General features: G+C 46.3%; 1 protein-coding gene and 1 non-coding gene across 2 annotated transcripts in view; one reads left to right on the top strand and one right to left on the bottom strand.

Annotated features, from left to right (window-relative positions):
* Positions 1-24768, bottom strand: part of L1CAM (L1 cell adhesion molecule) — a 302701-nt gene that overhangs the window by 235501 nt on the left and 42432 nt on the right.
* LOC115463906 lies at positions 20059-20164 on the top strand. Its single transcript, XR_003941167.1, has one exon. It is a non-coding gene; the product is annotated as a U6 spliceosomal RNA (small nuclear RNA).

Raw genomic sequence — 24768 nt, forward strand, 5'->3', positions numbered from 1 at the left:
CGACGAGTAATTGCAAATCAAACTGAGGAAGAACGGCCATCACCGAACGAGCGAAACAAAGAATGGCTCAAATACGTGCCGAGGAAGCAGCAGAGTGACGTGCAGCCAGACTTGACGATGCGCGGTTGCAAGCATGGCGATTGCATTCTGCAGCTTCAGATCTGCTTCGTTCTCAACAGAATCAACGCGACAGGCTGAGAGTGGCTTAAATCTCCGAAAGTTCTTCACCGATTGCTTTGAAATTACGCGCATGTTTTTACATACCTACTAATATATAGATGTCACAGCTGTCATACTCGCGGAGCGGAAGCAGTGCGACGAGTAATTGCAAATCAAACTGAGGAAGAACGGCCGTCAGCAAACGAGCGAAACACACAAAGAATGGCTCAAATACATGCCGAGGAAGCAGCAGAGCAACGTGCAGCCAGACTTGACGATGCATGGTTGCAAGCACGGCGATCGCGTTCTGCAGCTTCAGATCTGCTTCGTTACTACTACTATTTAGCATTTCTAAAGCGCTACAAGGCATACGCAGCGCTGCACAAACATAGAAGAAAGACAGTCCCTGCTCAAAGAGCTTACAATCTAATAGACAAAAAATAAATAAAGTAAGCAAATCAAATCAATTAATGTGAACGGGAAGGAAGAGAGGAGGGTAGGTGGAGGCGAGTGGTTACAGGTGGTTACGAGTCAAAAGCAATGTTAAAGAGGTGGGCTTTCAGTCTAGATTTAAAGGTGGCCAAGGATGGGGCAAGACGTAGGGGCTCAGGAAGTTTATTCCAGGCGTAGGGTGCAGCGAGACAGAAGGCGCGAAGTCTGGAGTTGGCAGTAGTGGAGAAGGGACAGATAAGAAGGATTTATCCATGGAGCGGAGTGCACTGGAAGGGGTGTAGGGAAGGACGAGTGTGGAGAGATACTGGGGAGCAGCAGAGTGAGTACATTTATAGGTTAGTAGAAGAAGTTTGAACAGGATGCGAAAACGGATAGGGAGCCAGTGAAGGGTCTTGAGGAGAGGGGTAGTATGAGTAAAGCGACCCTGGCGGAAGATGAGACGAGCAGCAGAGTTTTGAACCGACTGGAGAGGGGAGAGGTGACTAAGTGGGAGGCCAGCAAGAAGCAGATTGCAGTAGTCTAAACGAGAGGTGACAAGGGTTTGGATGAGGGTTTTGGTAGAGTGCTCGGAAAGAAAGGGGGCGGATTTTACGGATGTTGTAAAGAAAGAAACGACAGGTCTTGGCGGTCTGCTGGATATGAGCAGAGAAGGAGAGAGAAGAGTCAAAGATGACCCCAAGGTTTCGAGCTGAGGAGACAGGGAGAATGAGAGAGCCATCAACAGAAATAGAAAACAGGGGGAGCGGGGAGGTGGGTTTGGGGGGAAAAATGAGAAGCTCGGTTTGGTCATATTTAATTTCAGGTGGCGTTGAGACATCCAGGCAGCAATGTCAGACAAGCACGCTGAACTTTGGTTTGGATGCAAGGTGAGATATCAGGGGTAGAAAGGTAGATTTGGGAGTCATCAGCATAGAGATGGTAGGAAAAGCCATGGGATGAGATTAATGAACCAAGGGAAGAAGTGTAGATAGAAAAGAGGAGGGGACCAAGAACAGAACCCTGAGGTACGCCGACAGGCAGAGGGATAGAAGTAGAAGAGGATCCACCAGAGTGAACACTAAAGGTGCGGAGGGAGAGGTAGGAAGAGAACCAGGAAAGGACAGAGCCCTGGAATCCAAGTGAGGACAGGGTATCGAGAAGTATGCTGTGATCGACAGTGTCAAAAGCAGCGGAAAGATCAAGAAGAATGAGGATGGAATATTGACCTCTGGATTTAGCCAGTAATAGGTCATTGGAGACTTTAGTAAGCGCAGTTTCGGTTGAGTGGAGAGGGCGAAAACCAGATTGTAATGGGTCAAGAATAGCATGTGAGGAGAGAAAATCAAGGCAGCGGCGGTGAACAGCACGCTCAAGTAATTTGGAGAGAAAAGGAAGGAGGGAGATGGGTCGGTAATTAGAGGGACAAGTAGGGTCAAGTGAAGGCTTCTTAAGGAGAGGTGTGACCACAGCATGTTTAAAGGCAGCAGGGACAGTTGCAGTGGAAAGTGAGAGGTTGAGAATGTGACAGATAAAAGGAATAAGAGTAGGAGAGATGGCATTAAGAAGGTGGGTGGGAATGGGATCAGAGGAACAGGTGGTACATTTTGAGGAAGAAAGGAGAAGTGTAGTTTCCTCAATAGTAACTTCAGGAAAGGAGGGAAGGGAATGAGGGGAAGGAGAGAGAGGGGAACGGACTAGTGGAGGGAGAGGTGGTGAGGTAGAGAAAGCAAGGTTTATCTTTTGAACCTTGTTGTGAAAGAATTCAGCAAGGGTCTGAGGAGATAATGAAGGGGGAGTTGGGGGAGGGGGCACCTTGAGGAGAGAGTTCAATGTGGTGAAGAGAAGTCGAGGATTAGAGCCAAGAGAATTGGTCAGTTGGATATAATAATCCTGTTTGGCACGTAAAAGAGCAGATTGGAAGGAGGTCAGCATGAACTTAAAGTGTAAGAAATCAGCAAGGGCCCGAGATTTCCGCCAGAGGCGTTCGGCGGAACGGGTACAGGAACGTAGGTAGCGGATATTAGAAGTCAGCCAAGGTTGGGGTTTTGTACGCCTTACAGGGCGGGTCATCAAAGGTGCAAGAGTGTCTAAGGCAGAGGATAGAGTATTGTTGTAAGAGGAAACAGCCTCGTTGACAGACGTGGATGGTGCCACAGTAGAGAGGAGGTTTGAAACATGGGAGGATAGAGATGAAGGGTCAATATCGTGAAGATTCCTAGATAAATTAGATAGGATAGGACGGGACTGGGAGGGGGGAGATTTAAGTGTGAAAGTTATAAGATGGTGATCAGAGGAGGGATGATCAGAGGCAAGGAAACTAGAAGGTGAACAGTTGGAGGAGAAGATGAGATCCAGACAGTGACCATTTTGATGAGTGGGGGAGGTGGAGCATAGTTGGAGATTAAAGGATGACGTTAAAGCGAGTAACTTGGAAATATAAGAGTTGGAAGGATCATTAGCAGGAATATTGAAGTCACCAAGGATGAGAGAGGGGGAGGAAGGATCATGGAAGAAGGCAAGCCAGGCGTCAAAGTCACTGAGAAAGGATGAAAGGGACTTACCAGGGGGACGATAAATGACCGCTATTCGAAGAGGCAGAGGAGAGAAAAGGCGGATAGAGTGGACTTCAAAGGAGGAAAAACAGTGAGATTGAGGTGGAAGAAGGGGTTGAAATCTGGAGGAGGGAGAGAGAAGTAGTCCAACACCGCCCCCCACGGCCAGCAGGGCGAGGAGTATGTGAAAATAGATAACCGCCATGGCACAGGGCTGCGACTGAAGCAGAGTCATCAGGGCAGAGCCAGGTTTCTGTTATGGCGAGCAGATGGAGGTGACGCGAGATAAAGAGGTCCTGGATATAGGGGAGTTTGTTACAGATAGAGCGGGCATTCCATAGGGCGCAAGAGAAGGGCAGAGAAGAGGAGGGGAGTAGAGGAATAGAGATGAGGTTAGAGAGGTCACGGTGAGATCTGTAGAGTTTGGATAATAGTTGGTGAGGAGGGCCAGGATTGGGATTGATGTCACCAGCTGAGAGTAAGAGAAGGAGTAAAAGAGAGCGGAGGAGAGTAGGAGAGGTGTGGCCACGAAGGCGTCGAAGGCGAGAGGTATTTAGGTGGAATGGGGAAGGCAAAATGGAGGGAAGAAAGAGACGGAGATTAAAAGTCAAGAGGGAGGAAGAGGGTAGGAGAGAAGGTGAGGTGATGAAGTCAATGGATGGGAAGTGAGTTCCTGTAGTGGAGAGAGGTAGGGGGTGAGGAAAAAGATTAGGAAGGGACAGAGCTAGGAAGAGAATGTGAATAGGGGCCATAAACGATTAAGGGACTTTAGCAACTGGAAAAGGATTAGATACAAAGAGAAAAATGCCCCGCGCGCCTAATGGCGCGCGGCACCTAGAGCAGAGGCCCTGAGTGGATCAGGGTGGACCTGGGTGTCACCCCGGAGAAGGCTGAGAGTGGCTTAAATCTCCGAAAGTTCTTCACCGATTGCTTTGAAATTTCGACACAACGTTGCTTTCAAATACGCGCGTGTTTTTATATACCTACAATTGGAAATCAAACTGAGGAAGAACGAGCGAAACAGACAAAGAATGGCTCAAATATGTGCCAAGGAAACAGCACAGCAAAAAACATCGCTCGAGGCTCTTGATTGATCATTGCAAGATTTGCGTGGAAACATCAGACCATTTTGGAACACATTAATATTGCTTGCAGGAGATTTCAGGCAAACATTACCTGTAGTTCCTCGATCGACACCAGCGGACAAAATAAATGCTTGCCTAAAATACTCTACTTTGTGGCAACATGTAATGACGTTAAACTTAACTACAAATATGCGTGTCCAGCTGCAAAACGATCGATCAGCTCAGATATTCTCACATCAATTGCTGAAAATTGGGAACGGAAAGGTGCCGGTTGATCTGACCTCAGGACGAATTTCATTGCCTCATAACTTCTGCAATTTAGTGACCTCAAAAGAACAATTGGTTGAAAAAGTATTTCCCAATATTCAAACCAATTATAAGAATCACGATTCGCTGAGTGAACGAGCTATTCTTGCGGCCAAGAACAAAGACGTCTACGAACTAAACAATATTATTCAGTCTAACATTCAAAGTGAGCCACTCACATACAAGTCCGTCGACACTGTTCTGGAAGCAGATGAAGCGCTTAATTATCCAACAGACTTTTTCAATTCACTCGATCTGCCAGGGATGCCACCGCACGTACTGCAATTGAAAATCGGCGTGCCAATTATCATGCTGCAAAATATCAACCACCCAAAGCTTTGCAACCTCACGCAGCTTGCAGTAAAAAAAATTTATGAGCAATGTCGTACAAGCAACAATCTTGACAGGACCTTTCAAAGGTGAACATGTCCTCATTCCTCGCATTCCTATGATTCCAACAGATATGCCATTTCAATTTAACAGAATGCAATTCCCAATTCGATTGGCGTTTGCAATCACCATCAACAAAGCTCAGGGCCAATCTTTAGAATTCACCCGTTTACATCTACACATGGATTGCTTCTCACATGGACAATTATATGTTGCATGTTCTACAGTCAGCAAACCAGACAATCTCTATCTCTGCACACACAATGGAACACAAGCATTGTGAAATTAAACATATTACAAACGTGCACTTCCTCTTTTCTTTCTTTTCCATTTAACCAGACTGAGCCACGGCAACGCGTGGCCAGGTAGAGCTAGTAATCATACAAAATCAGATGTTTTCTGGGTGCTTTGTCTTTCCCAGGGCTGGAAGGATTGTGGGTAGGGGGCAGGGGCAATGTGTACAAGAGGAGAGGAATATGGTAAATGTACAGCTCCCCTATATCAGACAATGCTGCAGGGAAGACACAGGTGTTATGAAGTTATCCCACTCAACCAGGAAAACCCTGTGTTTCTGAACCTCCATTTTATCTTGTGCTCTGCTGCAGCTTGAACAAGTGTATTTGCTTAGGTGTTTTCTCACCTGCCCCTTCCTTCCTGCTGCTTGAGGTTCTGGCTGAATCTCAGCCAGCTTCCACCAGGCTACAAGCCATGAGCCTTCACGCACAATGATCTGTGATATTCTGCAGCATACTACATGTCCCTCTCAGCTAATCCCAGTCACTGAAGCAACAGTCCTTCATAGATGCCACAAAGCAAGGCTCCCTCAGGAATGTGGTTAACGTGGACCTCCGAGTATGGCCACTGGGTGTAGCTCCCATCTTCCCTCTTCGGAAGTGTGCCCACTACCCCAGCAGTACCCCCCAGGGCTGGCTTAACCAATAGGCAGAGTAGGGCAGCATCGGGTGGATGATAAAGAGCGACTGCAGTGAAAGAAACATAGTAGATTCAAACATACAGAACCACTAGCACACACCTTTGCCCACAGAGAGGGTAATAGCCCAATTACCTTTTAATATTTAAATGCATGATGATTGAAGACTGAATTTAGTTCTCAAAATATCAGAGAGGGAATGGCTTGAAAGTTAAAGAGGCGCAAGACTAAAGGTTTGTCTAGCCTTGCACTGGCTGTGAGTATCCCTAGCCCCAGGCTGCAGAAGCCAGACCTTAAAGTGAAGCACAGGCCTGCCATACGGCAAGGCACAGCCCTTAGCAGAGAGCCCCAGAGGGCCAGCCCAGCTTTGTTAACACTGTAGTTCACGCTTTACTGACATCACCACAGACAGCAAAGCAAGTGAAAAAGCAGCCAGCTCCAGTGGCTGGATTCATGCACCCAGACCTCAATGCTCAGAAGCAAACGTGAATGCTAGAAGGCATTAGCGCTGGACTGGTGCCTACATTTGCCAGCACATAATGCTCAGAAGGCCCTTACCATGGAAAACGAGCTCTCCAGCAATCAGCGCTAATCGCATGCAAATGTAGACAAAAGGATTATAATGAGGTCATTTTGTACAGGGCCACCGAGAGGGGGGGGACAAAATTCCCCGGGCCTGGCCCTCCAGGGGGGGCCCGGCGCCGCATGTCCCTTGCATGCAGCACTCTTTTCTTCATCCGTCGCCATCAGCGCTGCCATTCATTCTCACAGGCAGCTCCGCTCCCCTCTGCTGCATCTATACGTCCTTTCTGATGCACTTCCTGTTTACGTAGGGTCAGATGGACAGACAGAGGAGAACGGAGCTGCCTGTGAGAATGAGTGGCAGTGCTGCTGGCGACGGATGAAGAAAAGTAAAACGGTTAAACGCGCGCGGGGGGTAGGAAGGAATGGCGAGGAGGGCTGTCGGGGAGCTGAGGGAGGGCAGGGAGAATCGCTGGACAATGGATGGGAGGGCAGGGGGTGAGGAAATCACTGGACGAGGAGGGCAGGGCAGGGGGAGAGAGAAGAGATCGCTGGACATGGAGAGAAGGGGAGGGCAGGGGGAGAGAGAAGAGATCGCTGGAGGGGAGGGCAGGGGGAGAGAGAAGAGATCGCTGGACAGGAGGGGAGGGCAGGGGCGAGAAGAGATCGCTGGACAGGAGGGGAGGGCAGGGGGGAGAAGAGATTGCTGGTCAGGAGAGGAGAGAGGAGAATTGCTGGACAGGAGGGGAGGGCAGGGGAGAGAGGAGAATTGCTGAACATGGATGGATGAATGGAGGGGGCAGGGAGAGAGGAAATTTACTGGATATGGGTGGATGGAGGAGAGGCCAGGGGAGAATGGAGAGTTGCTGGACATGGATGGATGGAGGGGAGGGAAGTCAGGAAGGAGATGCACATGGATGGAGGGGAGGGAAGAGAGGAGAAATGCTGGACATGGATGGATGGAGTGGAGGACAGGGAAGAGAGGAGAAATGTTGGACAAGTATGAAGGGAATGAAAGACAAAAGAAGGAGATGCACATGGATGGAGGGGAAGGAAGAGAGGAGAAATATGAATGGAGGGTAAATTGCTGAATTTAAGGGCTGGAATGGAACACTTTCAGGGCAGATGCTGAAACTGGAGGAAGGATAGGAACAGGGCTACAGATGGTAGACAGGACGCATAAGGACACAGAAGGATGGTGGACATGGTGAGAGATGGTGTAAGTTTCAATTTTTCTGGTATTGCTGCATGCTGAGTCTGACTTCTTGAGGTAACTTTCCAGTTCAGTATTTTGCCTTCATATTTTTTTTATTTCTAGTTCCTTGTGTCATATGTGTTGTCATGTGTTTTTCATGTGTGATCATGGTGCAGTATTCTGCTAGTGTGTAGTATTTGCAGCCCTTTTTGTTTTGTTTTTCATTAGGTAGTGTACAGGTGTTTTAGAGCCCGGTGTAATTTACAGTGCTGCCTTTCCACGCATAAGGTTGTAGCTCGTCCTGTCCTTGGAATGAGTGCTCTTATGGTTTGGTAAGGTTATGAGTGGGTTTTTGCACAAGTTTGTGCATAGTGTTTTGCAGTGGAGAGATTGTGTGTTGGCCTTACTGAGGTGGCACCAAAACATCAGAAAAGGTGTAGAGCCTAAATCGTGACACACTACCTCTTGAAGGATCTACATATAGTGCAGGGGCCCGGCCCAGTGGCGGACGGAAGGGAGCGGGTGGAGGGGGGAGCGGCGGCGACCTCGGGGTGAGGCCAGGGGGGCCCAGGGGCGGCCTTGTCCCGGGCCCGGCCCAGTCTCTCGGCAGCCCTGATTTTGTATGCGCTCCAATGCTCAGAAAACAGCACCCTGAAGAAGGGCGCCCTTACTGCACAAAATCCAACGCTAGCTCCAAACAGGTGTTGGACAAAACCCAGTATTGTCCAGTAAGGAATGGAGTGGAGGTCCTCTTCTTTCCCATATAGCTGGTCTCCTCTCCTCCTTTCCTGTCTTCACTTTTTGAGGAGCTTTGAAGGAGGTTAGTGAAAGAACCCCATTGAAGTGCATGGGGGGGGGGGGGGGAGGAGGAGGTTATGCTCATGTACGCACTGCCTGTTCATTCCCCTACACTGATTGCAGCTAGCAAGGTGAAATGTGAGCACGTGTTCAGAAAGAAGCACCGGATGCTCACGAGCCTCTGTCTGGAGTCTTTCCTTGTTGCTGGAAGCAGAACCCAGGTGCTGGTCTAGACAAGTATGAGACCACAGTGACCTCCGTGTGGCACACCGGTTTAACACACCGCTTCAGAAGCTCCTGTCCCCCCATTCAGACTGGGCATGAGCACAAGAGCTTTGCTCATGCACAGCTCTTGTGTGAATGCCCCTTGCACAATCCTGCTGCTTAACTTCCTAATGCTAACAGCATGCATATAATTTGCATACTATTAGCGTCGAGCATTAGGAAGTTATTTTCGGGTGCTGGTGTGGTGGTATTTTCTGGCACTGTTCCATACAGTGCCGGAGGTTTGAGCATTGGGGCCACAGTATAAGAGCAGAGATACTCATGTTAATTATTATTCTTATAATATTAGAGACCTGGAAATATCCGGAAACAGGACAAGAGCAATTAGCAGCTTCCTAACCCCCTGTAATGTCATTCTGAAATGAAATTAGTTTCTTCCTGTCAAACACTGGGGAAGCCTGATGGGAGAGTGCTCGGAGTCTCACAGAGAGAAAACTGCCCAGAGACTTGTGAGACTAAATTATGCCACATTAGGACTCAATAAATGAATGCTGGCTGGTCAAGAAGCCTTCAACGTGAAACTGAAGAGTTGTTTTGAAGCCCAGCATTAATTCAGTGCTGATGCCCAGACAGCTCCTCATAAAAAGCAGTTTGTGCCGGGTTAGGTATATGAGCACCAGCACCAAGCATCAACTGTCACTTGCATAACTTCCGGGACTGCCAATGATCTGAGCATGGAATTGAATATCCAGGTCCAAATTTAGTTGATGGTGGTCAGCCTTTAAAGAAACGCTGACCACCCCTGGCTGAATATTGACTCATTAATATTTTAAAGTATCAGGCCTGATATTCAGCTGGCGGCGGTCAGCAGTTTTTAAACCACTGGAATCTGATGCCTGAATGAAGTCCGGATATTCAATGCTGGGCCACATCCAGTCCAGTGGCTTAGCTATGTGGGGCCAGCGGAGGCCTGGGCCCCAGTAGATTTGGCCCTGGACCCCCCTGCTGATGACCCTCTCAACCCCCTCTCCCGCCGTCGCCGGCCTTTGCTGGCAGGGGACCCCAACCCCCACCAGCCGAGGTCCTCTTCTTCCCGCAAAAGGCTTCCTTCTGTTTCTGACATCCTGCACGTACAGAACGTCAGAAACAGAAGGAAGCCTTTTGCGGGAAGAAGAGGACCTCGGCTGGCGGGGGTTGGGCTCCCCCGCCAGCAAAGGTAGGCGATGGCGGGTTGGCTGCGGGAGGGGGGGGTCAAGAGGGTCGTTGACGGGGGGGGACAAAGTTGGTGGTGGTGGCAGCGGCAAGGTCGGCAATGGCGTGGGGGTCGGCGATGCCGGGGGGGGGGGCTAAAATGTGCCCCCTCACCTCAGGCTCTGGACTCCCCTCCCACCGAAGTCTGGCTAGGCCCCTGATCCAGTCACCCAGAAGTTAACAGGGCAGTGGCAGATATTCAGACTGGTACCTGGTGAGCTTGGCAGATAAAGTTAGGACAGCCTTTATACTGTCCTAACTTTATGTACTTAGGGCCCTGTTTATTAAGGTGGTGGGTTAGTGTTTTTAGCGCACCTACATTAAGCGCATGCGCTAACCATGTAGGCGCCTATAGGGATATTGTAGGCACGTACATGGTTAACATGCGTACATGGTTAATGTGCGTTAAAACCGTTAACACGCCTATAACGCTGCTTAGTAAACAGGACCCTTAACCAGTTGATGTACTGAATATTACCACTAGACTGCCCTGGCACTAACGCAGGTGACATTCAGCAGCACTACCCGCTTAACTGTGCCACTAAATATCAGTGGCTGACCAGTTCAGCAGGATTTAACATGGCAGGAACCTCTTTAGTCCAGTTAAATCCTTTTGAATATCAGGCCCATGATGTCCAATATCAGGCCTATTTTTATTGTACGTTAAGGAGTCAAAAATTTCTGCCTGTCTCTCTGGGTGAAATACTTAAATTTGACATGGGGGAGAAAACAGTGAAGAGATACATCGAGTTCAAAAAATAGGTCAGATCAGACGAGGAGGGGGGAGGGATTCTAGAAAAATTAAGTCACCCAACAATGACCCAGCTAGGCAACCCTTCAGCTTTACAGCCCCCAATTAGCCTCAGCCTCCCCCAGATTTTGATAGTTAACAGACATATCACACAAACAGTAGGTTAAAGTATGTGCTGCTGGTTCTTTGAGTCTGTCTGGCTGTCAGAATCTATCATTTTGCTTGGACTGCATCTTTGCTGCACTCAAGAAACTGCTGCCCTGAGCTGCGCAATGCCTAGTCATGGCTAATGGATGGGCTGGCCATATCCTCCACACATATCCTCCTACTGTCACACCCCTATCTCCGCTGGCCTGGATCTTTGTGATTCAGATGTATATTTTATTGTTTTTGGTTGTAAATTCCAGAGCTGCCAAATTATCCATTCCAGGAGGAAGACTTTTTGACCAGTCCTGGATTTCTGCCAACCTCATCCTGGTACATTATTTAATTTATTTATTTAATAAAGCTTGATATCTCGCTATGGCCTCAGAAACAGGCATGAAGCGGTTTACAAAATGGAAAATCTAAAAACGATTAACGGTATACAATAAAAACAGGGTGTAATTTTTTTAAAGTAAAGAAAATTACATTACATCATAAGGTAGAATGAAAGGTCAACGTGAATAGATGGGTCTTCAGGGCTCATTTAAAGGTCTGGAAAGAGGGCTGATTATGGATACTTGAGAGAAGATTGTTCCAGAGCTTGGCCCAATTCTGGTCGCCGCATCTCAAGAAAGATATAGTGAAACTGGAAAAGGTGCAGCGAAGGGCGACTAAAATGATAGCGGGGATGGGACGACTTCCCTATGAAGAAAGACTAAGGAGGCTAGGGTTTTTCAGCTTGAAGAAGAGACGGCTGAGGGGAGACATGATAGAGGTATATAAAATAATGAGTGGAGTGGAACAGGTGGATGTGAAGCATCTGTTCACGCTTTCCAAAAATACTAGGACTAGGGGGCATGCAATGAAACTACAGTGTAGTAAATTTAAAACAAACTGGAGAAAATTTTTCTTCACCCAACGCATAATTAAACTCTGGAATTCATTGCCGGAGAACGTGGTGAAGGTGGTTAGCTTGGCAGAGTTTAAAAAGGGGTTAGACGGTTTCCTAAAGGACAAGTCCATAAACCGCTACTAAATGGACTTGGGAAAAATCCACAATTCCAGGAATAACATGTATAGAATGTTTGTACGTTTGGGAAGCTTGCCAGGTGCCCTTGGCCTGGATTGGCCGCTGTCATGGATAGGATGCTGGGCTCAATGGACCCTTGGTCTTTTCCCAGTGTGGCATTACTTATGTACTTATGTAACTGAAAGTGGTGTCATGTAATTGCTGATCGTAGAAAGTGCAGAGGTGTGTAGGGAATAAGGAAATTAAAGAGATATGGGACCTGGAGCATTGATTTCATGGATAGAATCATGGACTATGAAGAATACACTGCTTTGAGTTATAAGTTTAAAACCAGGACCGGACAATAAGTCTCCCTCCTGGAATGGGTAACTTGGCAGCTCTGGAATTCTACTGTGTAACCTAATGAATGAACAATGTCACTTCCTTAATGGCTGCTACGTATGGTGACGCCTAGTAACTGAACTGTGTAGTTTGCTACTGGCTGCTATATGTACTGCCAACTAGTGGAGAAAAGGTATGATGATACCTGTCGCCATGGAATAGCAGCACTCTTTGGTTAGATAGTAAAATCCATCCTTTGAAATCTGTTGTCAGGGCATCTGATGGTTGCAAATATTATCACACTTGGTTTCATTTTTTGTAAACAAACACAATATTTAGGAACTGCTCCATTTAAACCACCTGTTCCCTCTTCCCTCCAATTTGGAAGCAGCATAGAAATAACACAGATATATACACAAAGAGATACAAATGCATGTGCATACACACTGATCGACACACACACAGAAGGGTAGAAAAGAGCTCCATGAGCCATGAACTGCATGCTCCCGCTTGCTACAGGATTTATATGGGAGTGTTGGTACTAATATGATCATGATTACTGAGTTTTATTACTGAAATCTCGGCAGAGGTTGATGGGTCTAAAAGATATAATTGAGGAGTCAGCTGGATCCTGAGTCACTGGATGCAGGGTTTTTTTTTTTTTTTTTGCTGTTTTGGATAAAAAAGGGTAATTATTTGAGGAAGGGGTTGTAAAGAGGAGGATGACTCATTTTATATATAGAAGGTGGGTGTAAGAAATGAGATGGTGGAGTGTTTAAGAACTTTTGATTTGGCTCCTAAAGAGGAGATGAGAAGGGCACCAATTTGGGTAAGATCTACTCATCCGTTTGATCCATGGTCTTTATTTCTGGTCATGCCTTCTTTTGATCTTGTCATAGGTTGTCTGTATGAAAGTGTTACAATGCATGTGGGTAAGAGGAACCCGAATTATAGCTACGTCTTGCAAGGTTCCGCGTTAGGAGTTACGGATCAAGAAAGGGATCTGGGTGTCGTCGTCGATGATACGCTGAAACCTTCTGCTCAGTGTGCTGCTGCGGCTAGGAAAGCGAATAGAATGTTGGGTGTTATTAGGAAGGGTATGGAGTCCAGGTGTGCGGATGTTATAATGCCGTTGTATCGCTCCATGGTGCGACCGCACCTGGAGTATTGTGTTCAGTACTGGTCTCCGTATCTCAAAAAAGATATAGTAGAATTGGAAAAGGTACAGCGAAGGGCGACGAAATGATAGTGGGGATGGGACGACTTTCCTATGAAGAGAGGCTGAGAAGGCTAGGGCTTTTCAGCTTGGAGAAGAGACGGCTGAGGGGAGATATGATAGAAGTGTATAAAATAATGAGTGGAATGGATCGGGTGGATGTGAAGCGACTGTTCACGCTATCCAAAAATACTAGGATTAGAGGGCATGAGTTGAAGCTACAGTGTGGTAAATTTAAAACGAATCGGAGAAAATTTTTCTTCACCCAACGTGTAATTAGACTCTGGAATTCGTTGCCGGAGAACGTGGTACGGGCGGTTAGCTTGACGGAGTTTAAAAAGGGGTTAGATAGATTCCTAAAGGACAAGTCCATAGACCGCTATTAAATGGACTTGGAAAAATTCCGCATTTTTAGGTATAACTTGTCTGGAATGTTTTTACGTTTGGGGAGCGTGCCAGGTGCCCTTGACCTGGATTGGCCACTGTCGGTGACAGGATGCTGGGCTAGATGGACCTTTGGTCTTTCCCAGTTTGGCACTACTTATGTACTTATGTACTTATGTCTTTAGGAGAGGGTAAAATTCTACAGCTGCTCAAACACTCGAAAATCACCCCAATTGTTGAAGAAGGCTAGTCTGGACCCAAGCTTGGTGGCGAGCTATCCCCTCGTCTATTATACATTTGTTGACAAAATTTCTTGAAAGAGTAGTGGTGAATTTGGAATAAGCATTTTTGGAGAGCTGTGGGTTTTTGATCAGTCCTAGACAGGATTTAGTGTGGATCGCCGTACTGAGATGCTGTTGTTGACTGTGATGGATGAAGTAAGTTTTCTGGGTAAGAGAAGAGAGAGGGATGGTGGTGCTCTCTGTAGAATTCCATGAGATCTATCCAGAGTGTCTGACTTGGTTCCACACTATTGGTTATTGAGAAGGTGTAGGGAAGTAGGCCAGATAGGGATGGTTTTAAATTGAATTGCCTCCTTTTTACCTTTTCTAATGACAGGTAATATGTCAAGTTATGCAGATTTATCTGCGGAATGCCACAGGGTTCAGTACTGTCCTCCCTGTTGTTCAACGTCTTTCAGTTCCCATTGGGGGCAGTGATGCAATAGCTGGAGTTTTTAGGATTTATATCTGCTGCTGATGTACTGTACAGATCTTGATCCCAAGTGGGAAAGATATACAGAGAAAGGTAGGGGAGGTTAATAGAAGTCTGGATGAGCTGGAGGAGTGGGTTAATGTTGCAGAAGGTAAAAGCAGAGGGTTGGTGGTTTGCAGGGTTAGGTTCTCTAGTGCCACCATTAAGATGGAAGCTGAAGGGTGAAGAGGTGCAGGAGGGTGAGACAGTGCAAGATTTGGGCGTTACCTTGGAAGGACTGGTTGGCTTGGAATTTCATGCTTCTGGAGTGGTTTGCACAACTTTTTGACATTATGGGAGGTTTTGAAGTTGAGTCCATTTTTAGCACAAGAACATTGTAGTGTGCTGTTACAGGCATATGTGATGCCTTCACTAGAGTACTGTAACAGTTTGCATATGGGGTTATAAGAAAACATTGTAAGGTGATCCAAAATATGGTAGCAAGATTAATTTAGCTCCAGCTCTATGGAATTCCCTCCAGCTCATCTCTATCTAGAGACTAATCTACAACATGTAAAAGGGATCTGAAGACATATTACTTTTCATTAGCATTTTAGGTCAATATCCTGCTTATAATCGAACGAGAAAAACGCCCAAGTTCCGACCTAAATCGGGAGATGGACGTTTATCTCACAAAAACGAATAAAGCGGTATAATCGAAAGCCGAACTTGGACGTTTTCAACTGCACTCCGTCGCGGATGCGGACAAAGTTGACGGGGGCGTGTCGGAGGCGTGGTGAAGGCGGAACTGGGGCGTGGTTATCACCCGAACAGAGATGGGCGCCTTTCGCCGATAATGGAAAATAAGTATGCGTTTGTAGGTAGAATTTAGGGCACTTTTCCTGGACCCTGTTTTTTCACGAATAAGGCCCCAAAAAGTGCCCTAAATGACCAGATTACCACCAGAGGGAGTCGGGGATGACCTCCCCTGACTCCCCCAGTGGTCACTAACCCCCTCCCACCACAAAACAATTATGTTTCACAACTTTTTATTTTCACCCTCAAATGTCATACCCTCCTCCCAGGCAGCAGTATGCAGGTCCCTGGAGCAGTTGTTAGGGGGTGCAGTGGACGTCAGGCAGGTGGACCCAGGCCCATCCCCCCCTACCTGTTACAATTGTGCTGCTTAATGCTTAGTCGTCCAACCCCCCCAAACCCACTGTACCCACATGTAGGTGCCCCCCTTCACCCCTTAGGGCTATAGTAATGGTGTAGACTTGTGGGCAGTGGGTTTTGAGGGGGATTTGGGGGGCTCAACACACAAGGGAAGGGTACTATGCACCTGGGAGTTCTTTTACCTTTTTTTTTGTTTTTGTAAAAGTGCCCCCTAGGGTGCCCGGTTGGTGTCCTGGCATGTGAGGGGGACCAGTGCACTACGAATCCTGGCCCCTCCCACGAACAAATGCCTTGGATATATTCATTTTTGAGCTGGGCGCTTTCATTTTCCATTATCGCTGAAAAACAAAAACGCCCAGCTCACACATTGTCGAATAAAACATGGACGTCTATTTTTTTGCGAAAATACGGTTCGGTCCGCCCCTTCACGGACCCGACTCGGAGATAAACGCCCATGGAGATAGACGTTTTCGTTCAATTATGCCCCTCCACGTCAACAGATGTAACTCCATACCCCTCACTCTTTGGAAGAATATTCTGTTTTTGTTATTTTATTTTGAGTAGGTTAGATTTTTTTATTGTGCTGGGCCTGTAATTGTAAACCGTTTTGTTGGACATTTTTTGAGAGACGATATATCAAATCACATAACTAAGTAAGAGTTTTGGTTGTGAGAGAAGGCAGAGTGTTAGGCTGTTGCAACTAGAAGAAGGGCATTTTTATATCTAGCACCTAAGCTTTGGAATGCTCTCCCACAATCATTGCAGGAAGTTCAGTTGTTGACGTGTTTTAAGCAAATTTTAAAGGCTTTTTTTTTTTCAATTAGCCTTTTCAACATTTTTACTAGAGGGTTAGAGTGAGGGTTAGTGGAAATTTTATGAGATGGGGCTTCTGCTGTTGTGTATGGTGGATGATCTTGTATGCCTAGTACTGTCCTATCTTTTAATGGCATTCCTTTTCTGATTGTTTGTTATTTGTTATATGTAATTATTGAGTGTACACGCAGAGATCTAACAAAAGTCTGTTAAGTGGTATAGCAAATGGAATAAACTGTAACTGTGTTCGCTCCTGATTAAGACGCAAGTACAATTTAAGGGGTCAATGTTCAAAGTAATTTAACTGGGCAGGAGAGGCTCCTGCCAGTTAAATTGCACTGGCCGGCCCAACCATTAATATTACGCAGCACTTAACCAGACAGTACTACTACTACTACTAATAGCATTCATATAGCGCTACCAGACGCACGCAGCTCTGTATATTTGACATAGAGAGACAGTCCCTGCTCAAAGAGCTTACAATCTAGGTAAAACAGACAGACAAGACATTACGGGCAAGGGAATTACAGGGTAAAGAGGAACAGGGGAGGAGGAGGGCAAATGAGTAGCGGTTAGGAGCCAAAGGCAGTAGTGAAAAGGTGAGCTTTCAGCATAGATTTAAAAACAGGTAGAGATGGAGCTAGACGTATGGGTTCGGGAAGACGGTTCCAGGCATAAGGTGCCGCAAGATAAAAGGAACGAAGTCTGGAGTTAGCGGTGGAGGAGAAGAATATTAGCTCTGACCTCTACAGCACTTTTTGGTTAGTGCCGGAGGGTGCGGGTGCAGAGTCAGGACAGAGCTTGGAGTTGCCAGGGGACTGCCAGTCTTAACATTAACAATAGGACTTGTATTCCACCGTATACCTCTCCGTTCAATGCGGATCACATCAGCAAGAAACTGGACATAACCAGGAAGTACAATGACTAATTAAAATATTTAAATTACAAGCAACACCATCAAAATTAACAATCTTACTTTTACCCAGAACAAATTTCCCAAGCAGATAGGTTTTAATTTGCTTGTGAAACTGTCTGTAGTTAGTTTCTAAGGATAATAAGCCCTGAACATATTTATCCAAATGGGCTGATGGAAACGAAAAAAGACTTTCTAATAAACTGCTTCTTTTAACATTCTTTAAAGGTGGAAATGTAAATAAAGCAGCTATTGTTAAGTTTTTGTGAGTGGCAGGGGCCAGATAACTATCCAGTTAACTTAGGACAGCATAAAGGCTGCCCTAAATTATGCATACAGCCATCCGGATTTTGTCTCTTGAGTATCGGAAGTGCCCGGGTATCTCTTTGCAGGTTGCTGAGTACCTAGATATTCAATGTCAGTACCCAGATAGGAGTTAGATTGAATATACGGGTTTATTTCAGATGCCGCCAATGGCTAGCATTTAAAGAAGTGCTGATCGCAGTGATTAGCACTTCTTTAAATGCTAGCCAGCAGCGGCAGCTGAAATAAACCTGAATATTGACTGCTAAGTTTTTAACCCTGTTGTTTCAAGCTTTATAGGGGTGTAGGCGGAGTTTTCTGATTAATTGGGTGTCCTCATATCGGCCAGGTAGAGCTGTGTGCTCTGCTCAGAGAGTGCTCTAACACATCCCTCCTATTAAGAGTGATGAGAAAGGATACGGTTTGGGTTTAGGGTGCTTTTGGCTTGGGATCCTCAATTGTGGAATGGTATTGCTCTTGATGTGAAGCTAGAAGAGAATTATTTAAGTTTTCAGAGAAAAAAGATTGTTTTAGGGAGACTGTGTGGGAGGTGGAGGTCTAGTATGTGGGAGGGCAAGGGCTGGCTTGGAGCGTCTGCTGAGTGGGAGGGGATGAGAATGTAGTCTCTCTGTGGGGGAGAAAGGTTATAGGTTGTTTTTATTATTTCTGTTTTAATATTGAAATGTTATTTTGTTGTGGTATACCACGTTGGGCAGTACTTTTGTTACGGGAACAAGCTACAGAAGAAATAAATTAATAAACTTGCTGTAATTTAATTTGTCTATTTCTAAGTTCATCTCACTGTTCTAATTGTGCATTATGCTGACATCTGGTCATTTTACTACAGTTAGACTGTTCCTACAATGTAAGCTACCTGTGTTCAGCTACACCTGTGGTACACTGCATTGGGTGAAATATCTTCATAAAGGCAGGTAATTAATCTTAATAATAAATGTACATAGTCAAACACAGAAGACACACAGGTTCGCCTGCTGACCTAGGTGGTAATTCTACTGTCATACCAAGTCGCACACATATGGTGTGTGACACATGCAATCAGGCCCCTTCTCCAGCTCACACGCTTAAGGGGCCCAATGTCATGTATTGGAGCCCTCCCCCTTCCGCCCCATGCAGCATCTTTCTCTCTTTACTTTACTTTCCTCCTCTCCTGTTCACTGCTCTTCGATGTCTCTCTCCCCTTCCCCAACGCATCTCCCTTCTGACCTCCACAAGTACAGTCGTCCTCCCTGTTGCTCCCTCTGCGACTCTCATCCTTAGGCTTCAAGCCTTTCTTCTTTGCCAGGAAAAGGTAGCGTAAATGCAGCCTGGAGGGCCAGCCCCGGCTTCTTCCCTCTGCCGCAGCCCGCCCAAGTGTAAATAGGATGTTGCATCAGATGGGCAGGCCGCGGCAGAGGGAAGAAGCCAGGGTCAGCTAAAGCTGCATTGTCGTTACCTTTTACTAGCAAAGAAGAAGGGTTTGAACCTAAGGAGGAGGGTCACTGAGGGAGGAAGAGGGAGATGTGCTGCACCCACAGGGGTCAGAAGGGAGATGCACTGGAGTCAGGGGGAATGGAAGGATTAGTGTTGGACTCACCAGGGATGTGTGGATAGGAGGAAATTGTGCTGGACTCATGGGGGGGGGGAGTGGAGAGTTGAGCTGGACTCACCATGAGGGGAGCAGAGGGAGAAGGAGAAGTTGAGGTTCTGGTTTTGGACCTGTGGGGGGAAGAGGACAGGAGATATGCTGGAGTATTGGTGAGGGAAGAGGGGAGAGAGGGGGGAGGTGCTGGATGGGGGGATGGGGAGAATTTCCAACCTGTGGGAAATGGATGGAAGAGAAGGGAAGAGATGCTGGGCTGGGTCAAAGATTACAGAGACAGAGAGATGCTGAACCACATGGGGGTGGAGTAGGTGAAGCACAGGCCAGAGAGAGACTGTTGTGGCCGAAGGACACAGATCAGGGAAATGGGACAGGGACACAGAAGGGAGATGCTAGGCATGGGACATGGACACAGATGAGTGATGTGGGATGAAGTGGGTGTGTAGAAGGACAATGCTGGATATAGTGAGGGGGTATGAACAGGTACACAGCAGTGATGTTAGACACTGGGAGGGATAAAGACACAAAGAGACGATGCTGGGCATAGGAGGATAAGGAAACAGGGACAATCCTGAACAAGGGGGGCATGGACACAGAGGAGCAATGATGGATTTGGGGGGATAGGGATCCAGAGAGGCAATGCTGAACATATATCGACACAGGAGGGAGATGCTGGACAGGGGAAGATAGGGACACAGAGAGGGGAGATGCTGAACTTAGGTAGAGGATAGGGACGCAGGGAAGATGGATGATATATACGAAGAAAAAAATAAATGTCAAATAGAAAGGTTACTCTGGCAAGAAAAGACAGAAGAAAAGAAAACCAAAACCAATTTCTAGGACAGTAGTTCTCAAATCTGGGCCTAGAGTGCTTGCTTCGGCAGCACGTATACTAAAATTGGAACGATACAGAGAAGATTAGCATGGCCCTGCGCAAGGATGACACGCAAATTCGTGAAGCATTCCATATTTAAAAAAAAAAAAACAACATTTCCAAGATGGCGCTCTGAATGGACGCACCTGAGTTTGCTCGTAGAGGACGTTGCAAGTCCGGTTTCCTTCGTGGCCTTCGACCCGTCGATTGTGATGGGGAAGCGGAGGGGAAAGGTGAAGGAGTTTCCCTCGGCTCCTGGAACCTCGTCGATCTTGAAACAAATGACTTTGCAATTCCCCAAGTCGCAACCAGGTCCTCTGGGTACTTCGACTCCTTCTGCAGCTATTGATGCTTTGACGTCGATAGAGAGCGGCGACGGGGCTTCCTTGAGCCCCATGGAACGTATGGCACCACGACAACCGGGAAGTGAGTTGTTCGCAGCAGCCTATTCAGAGACAGACACCAGAGGGGTGAAACCGGAGCTGTTAGAGGGGAGGATTGCAGCAAATACGAGCGGGACCCTGGCTGCAGGTATTTCGGCTCAGTTGGCTTTGAAAGTATTGCCTCAAGACATTGTTTCTAAACTTTCTCGTAGCGAGGCCCTGCCACACTCCCCATTACCATCAAGTGGTATAACTAAACCAGCCAATGTGACGTTAGAGTCACTGTGGGATATGGTCTACAATACACATTCCTCTATGCAAGATATGTTGAAAGAAAATACTAAGGATATTAAAGTTCTTTCGAAAGCCGTTCTGATACAGGCACAAGTGACTGCACAGCAGTCCCTTAAAATTGAAAAAGTGGAAACTAAGATTCAAGAAATGGGAACTTTGGAAACTGCTTTGGTTAAGGATAATAACTATTTGCACAAACGTTTGGAATACCTGGAGAACCAGGCAAGAAGACTTAACCTTAGGTTTCTTAATTTCCCTAAGTCTCCTTTAATTCCTCCAGTGGAAATGGTGAAAAAATATATGTCGGAGATCCTAGGAATGGACAAAGATTCATTACCTCCCATCACACGAGCCTATTACATCTGGAATTTTAAGGGGAACTTAGGATAACCCCCTTTACATGCGGTGGGTGAAGGAATGAATCTTACTTCTTTCCTCGAGAGCTCGTTGGATGTTGTTACTCATAGGACAACTATGCTGGTCACTTTTGTGCTGGAGCCAGACCAGAACGCAGTTTTAAGACTTTCCTTAAGACATTTAGAAAAATTGTTTATGGGCTCAAAAGTTAGAATTTTTCCTGATCTCTCCAAGCCAACACAGGTGCGACGCAGGGCCTTTTTTGGAACTGCGTCCCAGAGTCGAGGCTTTGGGAGCGAATTTCATATTACGGTTTCCTTGTATTTGTAATATTATGCTACAGGGTAAACAATTTCAATTTATGGACCCTAAGCAACTTAAAGATTTTCTAGATGCTAGAGCTGATGTGAATGTAGTATGCCATCCCACATAGCAGGCTGGAGTCTGAACACAGAGGTAGCAACTGTATATTTCTTTATATTTCCTTGTTACTGATATGTTTAATCTTGGAATCATTTTTCTTTAATTGTGGATGGAAGAATTGATTTTTTTTCCTTGGAGATTTTTATTTTCTATTGTTAAATTGAATGCTGATTACAAGATCACATTGTTTTGTGAGATGTTATAAAATACTAATAAAGAGAAATTAAAAAAAAATCTGGGCCTAGAGGCACCCTAGCCAGTCAGGTTTTCAGTATGTCCACAATGAATATTCATGAGATTTGCATGCAATAGAGGCAGTGCATACAAATCTTCATTGTGGGTATACTGAAAACCTGACTGGCTGGGGTGCCTCCAGGACCAGTTTTGGGAATCACTGGACTAGGACCAACACAATAAGAAAAATGAAATGATCAAACAGCAAAAGTAGAAAAAAGAATTTTAGTTTCTATTTATTAATTGGAATATGTTCGTTTTTGGAATGTGCATCTGCCAGAACTAGTTTTAGACATGGGGGGGGGGGGGGGGGGGGGAGGATGTGAAAAACCTCACTCATTGGCCTTCAGTCTCCAGCATTGCCTGGTAAATCTCCAGCATCGAGATGGGCCACCTTTGGCGTCTCTGATTTTATAATTGTGCATCCATAAATAAGTGTCCAGAGGGTCCTGACAGGAGCCTATTCAACAAAGGAATGCAGATACCTACTTTTCTATATAGAATACTAGCGGCACAGGAGACAAGTTTCTCACTGAAGGGAAGCTCTGGAATGAGGGGGCATAGAATGAAGGTTAAAGGGGACGCACTCAGGAGTAACCTGAGGAAATACTTCTTCACGGAAAGGATGGTGAATTCGTGGAACGGCCTCCCGGTGGACATTGTGGAGACAAATGTCATGTCCCCTACTTCAATGCAAGTGGCGTCCTCGGGCTGCGCAGGGTCCCGTCGACACGCACACTTGACTGGCATAACCCTGAGCCATGTGTGTGTGGTTCTTTTCTAGCTGCAGGCTCCTTGATTGCTTTGCTTCCATGCACCTGGCTCTGCTCTCTCTCTCTCTCTGCCTGGCTTCCAGGCTCCTTGATTGCTTTGCTTCCACCCACCTGTGTCTGCCCTCCCTCTGCATGGCTTCCCTTGCTTCTCTCCTATTGGTCTTCTAGTTCCTCCTTTCCCTGCTCTTGTCCTATGGCTGTGCCCCTTCTCCCTGCTGATGTGAGACACCAGCACTTTATCAGCTGAGCTCTTCCTGGACTCCATGCTTCGGCTTCTACTTTGGTAGGTGTTACTTGCTCAGTAGTGTGCTTCTTCTCTACTTTGTCCCTCGTTGCTGACTTTGCCTGGATTACTCTCTTGCCTGCTGGCTGCCTACTGACTTTGCCTGTACCTGGATTACTCTTTTGCCTGCTGCCTGCCTACTGACTTTGCCTGTACCTGGATTACTCTCTTGCCTGCTGCCTGCCTATTGACTTAACCTGTGCCTGGATTACTCTCTTGACTGCTGCCTGCCTATTGACTTTACCTGTGCCTGGATTACTCTCTTGACCTGCTGTCTGCCTATTGACTTTACCTGTGCCTGGATTACTCTCTTGACCTGCTGCCTGCCTGGCCAATACATTCACCACTCCACTTCCAGCTCCATCTCGTAAGTCTTGCAGGCTGCCCGCACCTAGGGACTCAACCTCTGGGGAATGGCGGTTAGCACAGGTGAAACCTGGGGTTGTCTGGCCGCCAAGCAAAACCTGGTCCGAGTACCGGGCTCAGCAGCCCTCTACTTGGTACAAGAACTCACAAGTCTGACAATGAAAACAATATCTGAATTCAAAAGAGCTTGGGACAAGTACATAGAATCTCTACGGGAGTGATAGGGAGAGTAGATGGCATGGATGGGCAGACTGAATAGGCCATATGGTCTTTATTGGCCTACATTTTTCTCTGTTTTCTATGTAACAGCAGAAATATGCACCTATAATGTACACACAAGTATGTACGCCATCAATAGAGTGGTGGTGCTAGTGCCCAAATGTCAGAGATACACTCTTACCTGCCCAGTTAAATTGTTCTGAATGTCTCCCTCTTGGGTGTATAGTAGCTGTGTGTGTCTGTGTGTGTAGCCATGGCTGTGTATGTGAGTTTATGTATGTGGTTTGGCTGTGTACACATCTGTGTGTGTATAGTGTAGCTGTGTGCTTGTGCATCTGTGTGTGTGATGTGGTTATGTTTGTAACACCTATGTGTGTATAGTGTGGCTGTGTGTGCTTGTGTATTTGTGTTTGTGTAATGTGGTTATGTGTGTAGCAGCTATGTGTGTATAGTGTGGCTGTGTGTACTTGTGTATTTGTGTCTGTGTGATGTGGTTATGTGTGTAGCAGCTACGTGTGTATAGTGTGGCTGTGTGTGCTTATATATTTGTGATGTGGTTATGTATGTAGCAGCTATGTATATATAATGTAGCTGAGTGTTCTTGTATATTTGTGTGACTGTGAAGTGGTTATGCATGTAGCAGCTATGTGTGTGTAGCATGGCTATGCATGTGTACTTTTGTGTGGCATGGCTCATGTATAGTGTGGCTGTGTGTTTGTGCATTTGTGTGTTTGATATGGTTATGTGAATAACAGCTATGTGTATATAGTGTGCCTGTATGTGTGTGTGTGATGTGGTTATGTGTGTAACAGCTATGCGCGTGTATTTTTGTGCAGCATGGGTCTTGTGTGTGTGTGTGTGTGTAATCTGTTGCTGTGTGCTTGTGCATTTGTGTGTGTGATATAGTTATGTGTGTAACAGCTATGTGTGTATAGTGTAGCTGTGTGTGCTTGTGTATTTGTGTGTGTGATGTGGTTATGTGTGTATAGTGTATTTGTGTGTGTATGAATTGATGTGGTTATGTGTGTACAGTGTGGCAGTGTATATTTGTGTGTCTGTGTAATGTGGTTATGTGTGTAGTAGCTATGTGTATGTAACATGGTTATCTGTATGTGTGTAGCATGGCTGTGTGTGTATGTGTAGATATATAGATATATGTGTGTGTTTCTGTGTGATGTGATCATGTATGTGGCAGCTATATGTGTAGCATGGTTATGTGTGTATGTGTGTATATGTGTGTGTATCTATGTGCCTGTGATGTGGTTATGTATGTAGCAGCTGTGTATGTATAGCTCAGCTATGTGTGTGTATATGTATATCTGTGTGTCTGTGTGATGTGGTTATATGTGTAGCAGCCGTGTGTGTTGAGCAT

The sequence above is a fragment of the Microcaecilia unicolor genome, chromosome 2 (assembly GCF_901765095.1).
Source record: "Microcaecilia unicolor chromosome 2, aMicUni1.1, whole genome shotgun sequence".
NCBI classification, from domain to species: domain Eukaryota; kingdom Metazoa; phylum Chordata; class Amphibia; order Gymnophiona; family Siphonopidae; genus Microcaecilia; species Microcaecilia unicolor.